This window comes from Rhinopithecus bieti, unplaced genomic scaffold (genome assembly GCF_001698545.2).
Source record: "Rhinopithecus bieti isolate Rb0 unplaced genomic scaffold, ASM169854v2 scaffold_5948, whole genome shotgun sequence".
Classification (NCBI taxonomy): Eukaryota; Metazoa; Chordata; class Mammalia; order Primates; family Cercopithecidae; genus Rhinopithecus; species Rhinopithecus bieti.
The window spans coordinates 610,749-623,015 of record NW_016805422.1 but is presented as its reverse complement, the minus strand read 5'-3'; positions in this window follow the sequence as shown (position 1 = coordinate 623,015).

The following is a 12,267-nucleotide window of genomic DNA, read 5'->3' as shown; positions in this document are numbered from 1 at the left end:
GATTCAAAAACGAAACCTCACTAGAGGCATGAGAGATACTAAGAATGTCTGTAGACTTTATAGATGAGGAAACTGAAGCTTGGAGAACTCAGTTATCACATCTAGTGAGTATTAGAGTGAGTTCTAGATGAGTGTATTCCTAAATTCAGTTGTATATAAGAGTTTCATGATTTTTGCTATATCTGCATATTATTTTACGTAACTTTTTTTGCTATATAACATTTTCCTCTAATATGACTCATCTATTTTATTAAAATAACTTTTTTTTTTTTTTTTTTTTTTTTGAGACAAGGTCTTGCTCTGTCACCGCGGCTGGAGTGCAGTGGCATGATCATAACTTACTGTAACTTGAAACTCCTGGGCTCAAGCGATCCTCCTGCCTCAGCCTCCTGAGTAGCTGGGACTACAGGCATGCATCACCATGCCCAGTTAATTTTTTATTATATGTAGAGACAGGGTCTTGCTTTGTTGCTCAGACTGGTCTTGAACTCCTGGCCTCAAGTAATTCTCCCTTCTCGGCCTTCCAAAGTCCTGCCATTACAGGTGTGAGCCACTGCACCCAGCCTAAAATAACTGTTTTTTTTTTTTTTTTTTTTTTAAAGAAGAAATTTTGTGTAATTACTCTGATAGTACTCCAGGTATAGCCCTCCGAGCAGTGGCATTAGCATCACATAGGAACTAGTTAAAAATGCAAATGTATGGTCCTTCTGCTGACCTAGTGAACCAGAATCTCTAGAGATGAGGTCCAGGAATCTGTGTTTCAGTAACTCTCCATTGATTTTTGTGCACATTCAAGTTTAAGAACCACTGCATTACTGTCAATTGAAAGCCAGCATCAGTTGCTATCAATGAAAGGAGCTATAGAAAATAAGAATGGATCAACAATATCAGATTTTAGTTGGATACTGTTGCTTGTAGAGGCTCTGAGTTTGGGGCTTGCTCTTTTTATTAAAAGTGCAATTAGCAAATGCTATAAAGTATTAAATATATACAAACACCAAACGGAGAGTTTATCCTTGAAATATTGAAACAATGAAGAAAATCACTTTCTTACCATGTTGTATGCCACGTAAAGTAGCTTTTCTTACTACCACGTGATAACCTATTCTACATTTTAGTACATATTGGTACAATTCCCAAATGTGTGGTAAACTTGAACTTCCAACACCATGCTGTTTCCTTCATCTCCAGCTCTCTTAGATTCTGATCTCTCATTTGGAAGTTGATTATTTTAGCCTTTGTCACCTTGACTTCTTTGTTTCTGTATATACAGAGATGTGGTTTTGTGGGCAGAAATGCTTTATATCCTTTCCATGAAACTAGATTATCTTTAGTCTTTTTAAAAAATCAAATCATCCTGGCCGGGCGCGGTGGCTCACGCCTGTAATCCCAGCACTTTGGGAGGCTGAGGTGGGCAGATCGTGAGGTCAAGAGATCAAGACCATCCTGGCTGACATGGTGAAACCCCGTCTCTACTAAAAATACAAAAATTAGCTGGGTGTGGTGGCAAACACCTGTAGTCTCAGCTACTCGGGAGGCTGAGGCAGAAGAATTGCTTGAACCCGGGAGGCGGAGGTTGCAGTGAGCCGAGATCGGGCCACTGTATTCCAGCCTGGGCGACTGAGTTAGACTCCATATCCAAAAAAAAAAAAAAAAATCAAATCATCCCATCTCTACTTATTTTTCTAATGAAGTCCAATTTTATATCCCTTCAACAGTATTCAATCCTTCACCATAGAGCTGGAAGCCAACTTGGAATTCAACTCCCTCTTACTGGTAGGCAAACTTATCCGAGAACTGATTGGCAATAGAGGGTTGTACGGGCTTGAACTAAATTAAGACCTGGATTACAATCTCATCCTATACGTCTTAGCTTCTTCACTTGTAAGATGAGGCTAAAAGGCTAACAAGACCTATTCTAGAGTTTTTGGTGAGGATTAAAGAAAATAATGCTTGTGAAAACATTTCCATGATGCTTGGTATATAAAAATTGATCAACATGGCGCTATTACGACTCTTGTTACTACTGCCGGTATTATTATTAGTATCATTATTTGTATTTCTAACACTGCTACTGCTGCTGTTACTCTTACTGCTGTGACTAAAGATCTCAAAGTTCGTGTGAATCATTTTACCATGCTAGGTGAGCAATATCTCAGTTTCACCTGCCACTTAAGAGGTTATTCTCTTTACTTGACAATGGTTTTTATGATTAAATGTACCAAAAGTGACAAAAAGATCTGCTTATTTACCCAATCTGAAGCACGCTAAGGTCAGTATCACATAGGGGAATAATGCCTATTTGCCAAATGGTGTGGTTGGAAGTATTCACAAATATATCTTCCACAGTCTTGGCACCAACTTGGAAATTATCATATACCATATTGAGGTAGGCAAGTACAACAGTGAAGATACAGAGCCTGAAGCTAGACAGTACCAGTTTAAAAGCTGACTCATCCACTTACCTAGTCGTGTTGCTCTGGGTAAATTACATTAATCCTCTCTCAGTTTCTCCATCTCTAAACTGAAGATAACACCTACCTCATTAGGTTTGAGGGATTAAGGAAGCTATTATATACAAAGCACTTAGACTAGATACTGGTCTATCTTTGCCATCTATGCTGTCTTTGTGTTAGATCTCATTATTTTAGTCATCATACCTTTCAGCTTAAGTTAACACAGTATTCTAGGGTTAGTCGTTAAGATCTTAGTTTGAATCGGATGATCAATTTAGACTGGGAGATCAAGGTGTGGGAATAAGACAGAAAAAATGCATGTTTTTAAGATTTAATTGACTAATCAACAAAATTATATACTCATACGCAATAAGCATACACATATAAACACACACATACATACACACATGCATACACACATTCTCACATTCTTGACCTTGATGACGTTTCTGTGATTGCAGCAGTTTAAAGCCAATGGTTAGGAATGGTGTGTTTTGATGTAGTGGCAAGGGGTCAGAAGACGGCCGATAGTGAAAACTCAGATGTCTTAGGAAAGGCCCAGAGGTCCAGGCAGCAGTCTCAACACCCCAACTAGGGTCGAATGGGATCAATAACGTGAAAAGAAGAATAACAATGGGCTAAGGGTGATAATAAAATGAATAATCTCTTACATTTACAGAGCAGGTTATCATTTCCTTAGCATAAATCTTGCAATAACCTTGGGAAGATGGGAAAGAGAAAAATAGGGAGGAACATGAGCCTGGAAGAAAAACCCTGTCTCATCATTTCATTTTAGACTCCTGGTGTCTGCTGGTAACATCATGGAGTTTTGAGTCTTGGTGATTTCCTTGGGCTTCTGTTAAAAATTAGACATTGATGAAAATTAGACATTGATGAAAATGGGATGTTGAGGGAAAATATGATAATCTCTTAAGCACTTCATAGTTTGCTTCCTGTCTATGCTCATTAACTTGCCATTTTTAGAGAGCAAAGAACTTTCTTTGAATTTCTACATAAGTAAGTATAGCGTGAGCATGAAGACTGTTTATTCCCCAATTGTGTGAAGAGATACAATAGTCCTTACCAATTTGAAGCCCATCAAGGCCACAGTCCATAGTGTTGCTAGCTTGTTCAAAGGTCACACCATGACATACACAACAAGGGCAAATCTTTAGGGAAGATTGAGGTTATGGTCTAGTGCACTGTTGTGTTGTCGACTTTTTCACCACCTTGATCTTTTCAACCAGGGGTCTGAGCAGGGTTATGGCATGGAATGGTACAGCTCTTGGCCGATGAAGCCACTCTCTGGGTCTTAGCCCTTATGGCCTCACTGAAGGGGACCACCTGAATGAGGAGTGCGTAATTGAATCTGCAGTTTTTTTTTTTGAGATGGAGTCTTGCTCTGTCGCCCAGGCTGGAGTGCAGTGGCGCAATCTCGGCTCACTGCAAGCTCCACCTCCCGGGTTCATGCCATTCTCTTGCCTCAGCCTTCCGAGTAGCTGGGACAACAGGCACCCACCACCACACCCCACTAATTTTTTGTGTTTTTAGCAGAGATGGGGTTTCACTGTGTTAGCTAGAATGGTCTCGATCTCCTGACCTTGTGATCCACCGGCCTCGGCCTCCCAAAGTGCTGGGATTACAGGCATGAGCCACCGTGGAATCTGCAGTTTTAATGCAAAGCTGCTTCAAAATGTTTTGATGGACAATCATATCTGTCTTGGCATTTAAAACTCCCTTAGCAGGTCATTAGACCTGCTCCTCCACATCTCCCCAGCCTCTTTTTTCCCAGTGACTTCTCTTGGCATGGATTGATAGAAATATCCCCAAATCTTTGCACACTTCAGAAACATGCTGTACCCTGAATACGTCTCACAAAGAAAATGTTGATAGACTTTGCTTCAGGCTCATAAAATTCTAACCTAAAAAATTATGGGCCTGGGTCAAAAGAAGTATGTACAAAAAGTCATTTGGACTCGGTGCAAAGGATTGTTGACACAGAACATACTCTTCTTTTAGACCATCAGTGGGAGACTGGCTGGTCCTGAGCCATGCATAAATCTGTCCATGTGCAATTGGTAGCAGTTCCTAATTGTGGAAAAGGAGGGTGGGAACGGACTGAAGCAGAGGGAGCTGAGACTGGCAGGCGGGGCAGAGCCAGGAGGGAGACACCCAGAACTTGATGCCACCCTTCCAGAAAGCCTCCACCAAGGGGCTGCACTGAGCATACATTACCACCTTTTCTGGAGCTCAGGAAAATGAGACCATAAATAATGAATAGGTATACCTCAGTGCATTGTGGAATGGTTGGATATTGAGAGGAAGAACGTGTCCAGGCTAAGAGACGGGCAAGTAGAGCAGCATTTGCCGAATATGGTAAAAGCGGAGTGGCCCAATTAATTTTTATGAAAACTTCTCCTGTACCCCAGATATCCAGCCTGTGCTCTCCAGTAGGGGAAGAACATGAATACTCTTGGTTCTTGATGGGCAATACATTGTAAATAGCCTTGGATGGGGGCATTCTTACATGTCTGGAAGGCTAATTTTCAGGCACTGAGTTTACTCTCCAAACGTTTCCCTGTGAACTGTCTTTCTCTGGGTTGGAACACTTTGTGCCACCATTGGAAAGCCTCTTTTGTAAATTTTTACTCCATTATGTTGCAATTTTAACATCTCATGCTTTTGGCACTCGAAGCATTTTTATAATGGTCTTTGGTTTATTTTTGGCTCAGTTTTACGGCTTTCTGCCAGCCTCCAACTTCTGCTGTGTAGCTGACCCAAAATAGTTTCAAAGGCTCAGATGCAACTTGATATCAAAATTTTCTCCCCATGTATTAAAGTTAGCCTTGTAAATGCTGAAGGCACTGAAAAAGTTTTCCTGAGTACCTTCGGCTCATGAGATGAGAAAGGCAAGTTTCTATGTCACTTGTAGGTAAATCCAAATAAAAGATGCCTCTGCAGTGAGGTGCTTTCTACAATTCAGGAAAAAGTTCCAGATGTATAGAAATTGGGTTGACATTTAAAGGGTTCTAAATATGCTCCATAACCAACTAGGCTGACGAGTGTCCTCATGAATCTTCACCATCTGATTCCTCGTGACTATATATTACTACTTCCACCACTACCAGCTAACAATGGTAACAATTATTCCCTGATTACTTTTAATGTGCCAAGACTTTTACCATCTACGATCTTGTTAAAGTATCTCATTAACTGTTTATAATTGGAACGATTTTCTCCACTGTTTTACAGATAAGAGAATTTGCGATTTAGAGCAACGATTTCCAAACAGGGTTGTAGAATTTCCTGGGGGGTTTTCAAAAATCTCAATGCCTAGGCAGCAACCTGTACCCATTGCATCAGAATGACTAGGGGTGGAAACCTGATATTAGTATTTTTAAAAAATATAAATGAAAAAGATGATTCCAATGTATAGTAATTTCATATTTGGAAACCACTGGCTTAAACAGATTAAAGAGATTAGCTGAGAATTCCCCTGCTACCAAATGGTAAAATGAAGGGACCATTGGAGTCTAAACCTTGTACTTTTACTAATATGCCAGGATGCCTTTCATGGTCCTGCAGGAAAAAATTATGAAATTTATACAATAATGTAGTCTGTGGACCCCGCTCTCAAGGAATTTATGGTCTGAAGAAAAAAATGATGTAAGTAAAGACCAAATCAGCATTAAGCGATGTAGCACTGGTTATGAACTCAGGAAAATGTGAGAGCCATTCAACTAGCCAAGGACATGGGATGGCTTGGATTTGGTGCCTTACGTAAAAGAAACACTGAAAAAAGCCACTCTAACCAACAAAAGTTGAGGAGATCGGTTAAAATCAGAGGTAGAGATTGAAGAACACTGACAGCAATGATGTTAGCACAAGGGAAACGGATTCTTTGGGAAATTATATCATACATTCACTTATCAAATAGTTTACTCATTATTATAGGCAGGGTGCTTTAGACATATTTCATGTCACAGTAACCCAGAGTGATGTTATCATCCCTATTTTACAGATTGAAAAACTAAAACACAGTGTAGATAAAACTGGAGCTCACATAACTTAGAAGTCTCAGACTTGGAATTCACATTCAGATTTATTTAACTAATATTGATAAAGGCCCTACTGTGTGCCAAGAAGTGACATAGATGCTGGGGATATAATGGTGTATAAAATCTTAGTCTGTGATCTTATTGACCTTTACGTCTAGTGAGTAAAACAGACATGAACCAAACTTTCATGTAAAACACATAAAAATGTAAATGTGTTCTAGTATATAAGGCAAGAAGCATAGTAGGTGTTAATTAGGCAATTAAAGGGAAGGAAACAGACTAAGGGAACAGCTCATGACATTTTTCTATGTTAAAAGGAAACATGGAAATCAGGAGGAGATGAAAGAAGCCCCATGAAGGGGGATCACCGGAAAAGAGGGTAAATCAAGATGAGGTTGGAGCTGGAGAGGTGGCCCGTGTTAGCTGTGGATGGTGGGAGAAGCTCTGGGAAGTGACATCAGACTCATGTACTGAAAGAGTCACTCTGGTTGTCTTGCAGAGAACGTTTTGCAGGAGGCCAGACTGGATTATGTCAGTGGCTGTCAAACATTTTTTGTAGCTGATTTCTTATAAGAAATACATTTTGTATTGTGACTCAGTATGCTTACGTACAGACACACATCAGAAGTTAAAGCGTCAAAACCTAAGTCTTTTTATGAATGAATATTTCTTTTATGTTTTATCTAGTCTATTTTATTTTTTTAAAAAAGGGCTGGTTGCCATCCACTTTATTTATTTCACAGTCTATAAATGGTATGCAGTTTTTTTTTTTTTTTTGAGGACAGAGTCTTGCTCTGTCGGCCCGCGGTCTGAGTGCAGTGGCCCGGATCCAGCTCACTGCAAGCTCCGCCTCCCGGGTTTACGCCATTCTCTGCCTCAGCCTCCCGAGTAGCTGGGACTACAGGCGCCCTCCACCGCCGGCTAGTTTTTTTTTTTTTTTTTGCATTTAGTAGAACGGGTTTCACCGTGATTAGCAGGATGGGTCTCGATCTCCCTGACCTCGTGATCCGCCCGTCTCGGGGCCTCAAAAGTGCTGGGATTACAGGCTTGAGCCACCACGCCGGCTGCAGTTTTTAAGAATAGTGATTGAGGCTGGTGTAGTGGACTCATGCCTTGTATCCCAGCACTTGGGAGGCCGAGGTGGGCCGATCACCTGAGGTCAGGAGTTCAATACCAGCCGAGCCAACATGGTGAAACCCCATCTCTACTAAAAACATAAAAATTAGCCAGGCATGGTGGCGGGTACCTGTAATCCCAGCTACTCTGGAGGCTGAGGCAAGAGAATTGCTTGAACCCGGGAGGCAGAGGTTGCAGTGAGCCGAGATTGTACCACTGCACGCCAGCCTGGTGACAGAGTGAGACATTGTCTCAAAAAAAAAAAAAAAAAAAAATACTGAATACTGATTGAAGCTGGGCATGGTGGCTCACGCCTGTAATCCCAGCACTTCAGGAAGCCAAAGCAGGAGGATTGCTTGAAGTCAGGAGTTTGAAACCAGCCTGGGCAACAATGTGATACCCTGTCTCTACAAAAACAAATTGAATAAAGTAGTTGGGTATGGTGGTGTACACCAGTAGCCTTCAGCTATTCGAGAGGCTGAGGTGGGAAGATGGCTTGATCCCAGGAATTTGAGGCTGCAGTGAGCTATGACTGTGCCCCTGCACTCCAGTCTGGGTGTGAGAGAGAAACAAACAAAAAAACACAAAAAACTGTGTGAGGTGTCATAGCTACTAATCTATTACCATGGTCTCAATGAGCCGATAATAGAGAATGAGATAAACTGATAGATAACAGGATAGGGAAGAGGAAAGGAAATCTATGAAGGATGACTTAGTTTTCTGGCTTGAGAAACTGTATAGATGGTTTCATAAATGGAGAAATGATACCTTAGAGGAAGACCATCCTTGGTGGGGGTAAATCATGGGTTCAGCTTTGGACATTTTGGGTTTAGGGTACCATGGAGATACCTCTCAGGAGTTGTCTGTGGGAGACGCCTGGACTGGAGATATACATTTTTGTGCTTTCATGAGGTGATTGAGGGACAGTTCTAAGAGAGGCTGTCAGGAGACAGAGTATGAGTGAGAAGAGAAGACCCAGCACCAGAGTTTGAGAAACTCCAAAATTTAACTGGCAGGTGGTGGAGGAGGATGAACCTGTGAAGAGGATGAGAAGAATGGGCTGGTAGGAAAAAACAGACGACTTGAAGCTGAGAAGAGAGTGCTTCAAAAAAGAAGCCAACAGTACCAAATGCTGCCACACAGGGTCAAGCGGGAGAATAAAGAGTCCGCTGTCTTTGTGAATATGAATGTCCGTGGTGGCCCTCCACAGAGCTGTTCTGATGGATTCATGGGGGTAGAAGCCAGACTGCAGCACTTTGAGGCCCTAGAAAGGGAGTGATAGACATCAACTCCCTGAGAAAGCATCCTGCCCCCTTGGTGAGAGGCCAGAAACCAAATGTACTGTTCAGAAAAGGCTTTTGTAGCAACGGAAGAGCTCCCAGCTTTCTGAATGGGTACTGAGGCTCTGGGCTGCTCCCTTCCCTGTGGAGTCTCAGTTTCTTTGGTTACCACCAACTAAGTTAATTCTCCAACCCAAGCATAAGTCACGTGTTCTACCAATATGAGTGCAGTTGTGCAGGTGGGAAGTTTAAAGTAATAGATGCAAAAATCAGGGACACTGAGTATTGTATCCACTAACAGTGCTAGCTCCTGACAGAAGGGACTTTGGGCATTTTCCATGTGCCTTACCACACACTGTACACTCCTGTGTGAAAGAAATAGAGGTGCAGAGAGGTAAGGAATTTGGCTCATGTGGCAAGGGCCAGAGCTGGGATTCCAACTGGAGTCCTATTCTCTAAGACTTTTGGTTGCTGGTCAAAAGTCCAGAAGCATCTGAATGGTTCTTTGTCCACCCATCATGTAGGGGTGTGGCTGTGCAGAAGTTTGCTTTGATTGCCTGTTGAAGAGGGCTTGACATACATGGGCCATTTTCAACAATAGAACTTCTGTCTATGCATCTGCTCTCACAATCAGGACATTCCTCATCTACCCTCATATTACTGAACAGTTCACCATAATGGTGGCCTGTTCCACCTTTAGGAATGGATATTAGATTCACCTGAGCCATGAAAGCAATATAAGACTAATAACATGGAGCAAATCAATAGGAAATAATAGAATACGGACATTTATTATAAATCATATTTTATCTTAGAAATATCTTGACATCCTTGGAAATTTTTGTTCTCTCATTCCTTTCATAGTGGTAAGGTGAAGGTCTGATCTTGGAGTTGTAGATGTTCTCATGTTCAAACAAACTCTGTCATTAATAAAGGCTACTGCTTACAATGCTAACTAAATGTCAGATATGTTACATACTTTAATCCTCAAAACGGTCATATAAAATAGGTTTTCTTGTGGTCTTTTTTTCACAAATGAGGAAACTGAGTCTGGGGTGCATTAAAATGGCTGCAAATTCTTTGCCACTTTTCCATTAAGAAGTGGGTGTTTTCTCCTCTCCTTTGACTCTGAGTTGGCCCTTGTGGCTGACTTGACCAACAGCATGTGGCGGAAAGGACATCGCATGTTCTAGATCTAGTTTTTAAGAGGCCTGGAAGCTTTTGCTTTAGTTCTAGCTGCCATGTGAGAATTTCAAGTACCCTGAGACTGTTATGCTTTGAGGAAGCCCAGGCTAGCCATGTGGAGAGGCTACCTGGGGAGGGGGCAGAGGAAGACAGAGAGACAGACAGAGATCTATACCCAGCCAGCACTAGCTCATCAGTCATCTTAGCCTAGAAGTCATCCTGGACACATTCTAGCTTCATTAGAAACTGGAGAAAAAACCTGCCCCCAATCCCCTCAAAAAACTGTGAGGGTCAGTTAAAATGTGGGTCCCAAGCGTATAAACAGAGTTGAGCCATCCTAGTCATTTTCAGTTCTCAGTACTACTCTATTTGAGGCCACAGACATTGTAGAGCAGAGATAATCTGTCCCTGCTGTGCACTGCCCTAATTCTAGACTCTGCAAAACCATGACTACGGTAAGATGGTTGTTTTAAATTACTGAGTTTTGAGGTGGTTTGTTATGCAGCAATAAGTAACTTAAGCAGTGTTTCATTAAGCAATTTTGCCTGATGACAGAGGAAGGAGCCGAGTCTGGATTCAAACCCACATTTGCCTGATTACAGAGGTGGCCACTCTCTGCTACTTTGTGTGGTCCCTTCTTCTGGGACTTTTAGATTGGTGTTTAATTTTCTACTAGGTCTCCCACTAAATTTCTCTTAGTTTAAATCCTGGACACATAGAAGGGATAAAAAGATTTGTCTTTCATCATAACAATAAAAAGTTAAATTATAGGTGAAGAAGTTCTGAAGATAATGTTGTGTCAGCTTGTTAATTCTTTTCCTAGACCTTGTTAGGAAAATAGGAGGGTCCAGAAAACCACCCTAGCCAGAACTTCATCCCGGCCCACTCCTACTTTTCAATTGTTAAAATGAGACTATTTTCCCTACTTCTTGATTTTTTTTTTTAATGTTTTAAAATAAAGCATGATGAAGGTAATTCTGCCAGAGGAAAGAGGCAAAAGAGGATTTGTGGAAAACAAATGCATTACCGCCTATTCTAAATTACCATGAAGTAGGAACCTGTGGAGTCATTTTGTGGGATCTTTGGGAAATGGCAGGGATTCAGCTTACAGGATGAATAGGGGCTGTTCCTTTAGAAGATGTTCTGTGTTTCTGTGGTAGCAAATATACCATGTGATGATAGCCCTGTGAATAGCTGTGTTTATCAAATTCCAAAGCAAATACTCAAGTGAAACTCCACATGAAAGGCCAAACCACAAGCTGGAGGTTCCCCATGGCACTGCCAAATTTGCAAAAATGTCTGTGGTTTGTGTATGTGTGTGTGTTTGAATTACACATCTATTATAAATGCATCTATTTCTAGTGACTGCTACATAGAACCAGAAGAAAGGCTTATCTCTTACCTAATGCTCTAATATCTGTTTATTATCTCATTTCTCTTACCTGATGCTGAGTAGGCAATGATGGGTAGACCTCATGAAGGTTTTGTTGTAGATCCAGCTTCCCTATCCATAGATGTATTGTGTTATGTAACGTCTAACTCTAGCAATATCTGGCAAGAAAGACATAAATATTGAGTTGCAGGGAAATGTTTAGTGTGTAAGGAGTAACTAGATCTGTACATAGGTGTTGTAGGTTAGATCATTGTTTGGCAAATATTTACTTTCTTTATCCCCACTACCTCTATGGGAGGATTATATTTCCCCACTCTACTAATGTGGAGTTGGCATTGTGATTTGCTATGGCTAATGGAATATATAGGAAGTGACAGTGTGTGAGTTCTGGTTCCAGGCCTTAAGATGCTTCGCATGTCTCCACAGGAACCTCTGGAAGCCTTCAACTTCTTCCCTTGATACGAGCAACCGTCTCTCTAGTAAAGGATCCAGAATAACCACTTGTGGAATAGAGTTATTCCAGCTGACTTGCAGCCTAAGGAAAAGCGTATTAGTCTTTTCTCATACTACTATAAAGAAATACCCGAGACTGGATAACTTATAAAGAAAAGAGATTTTACTGGGTCATGGTTCCATAGGCTATACAGGAGGCATGGCTGGGGAGTCCTCAGGAAACTTGCAATCATGGCAGAAGGTGAAAGGGAAGCAGGCACATCTTCACATGGCCAGGGCAGGAGAAAGAGAGGGAGGAGATGCTATACACTTTAAAAATTATTTTA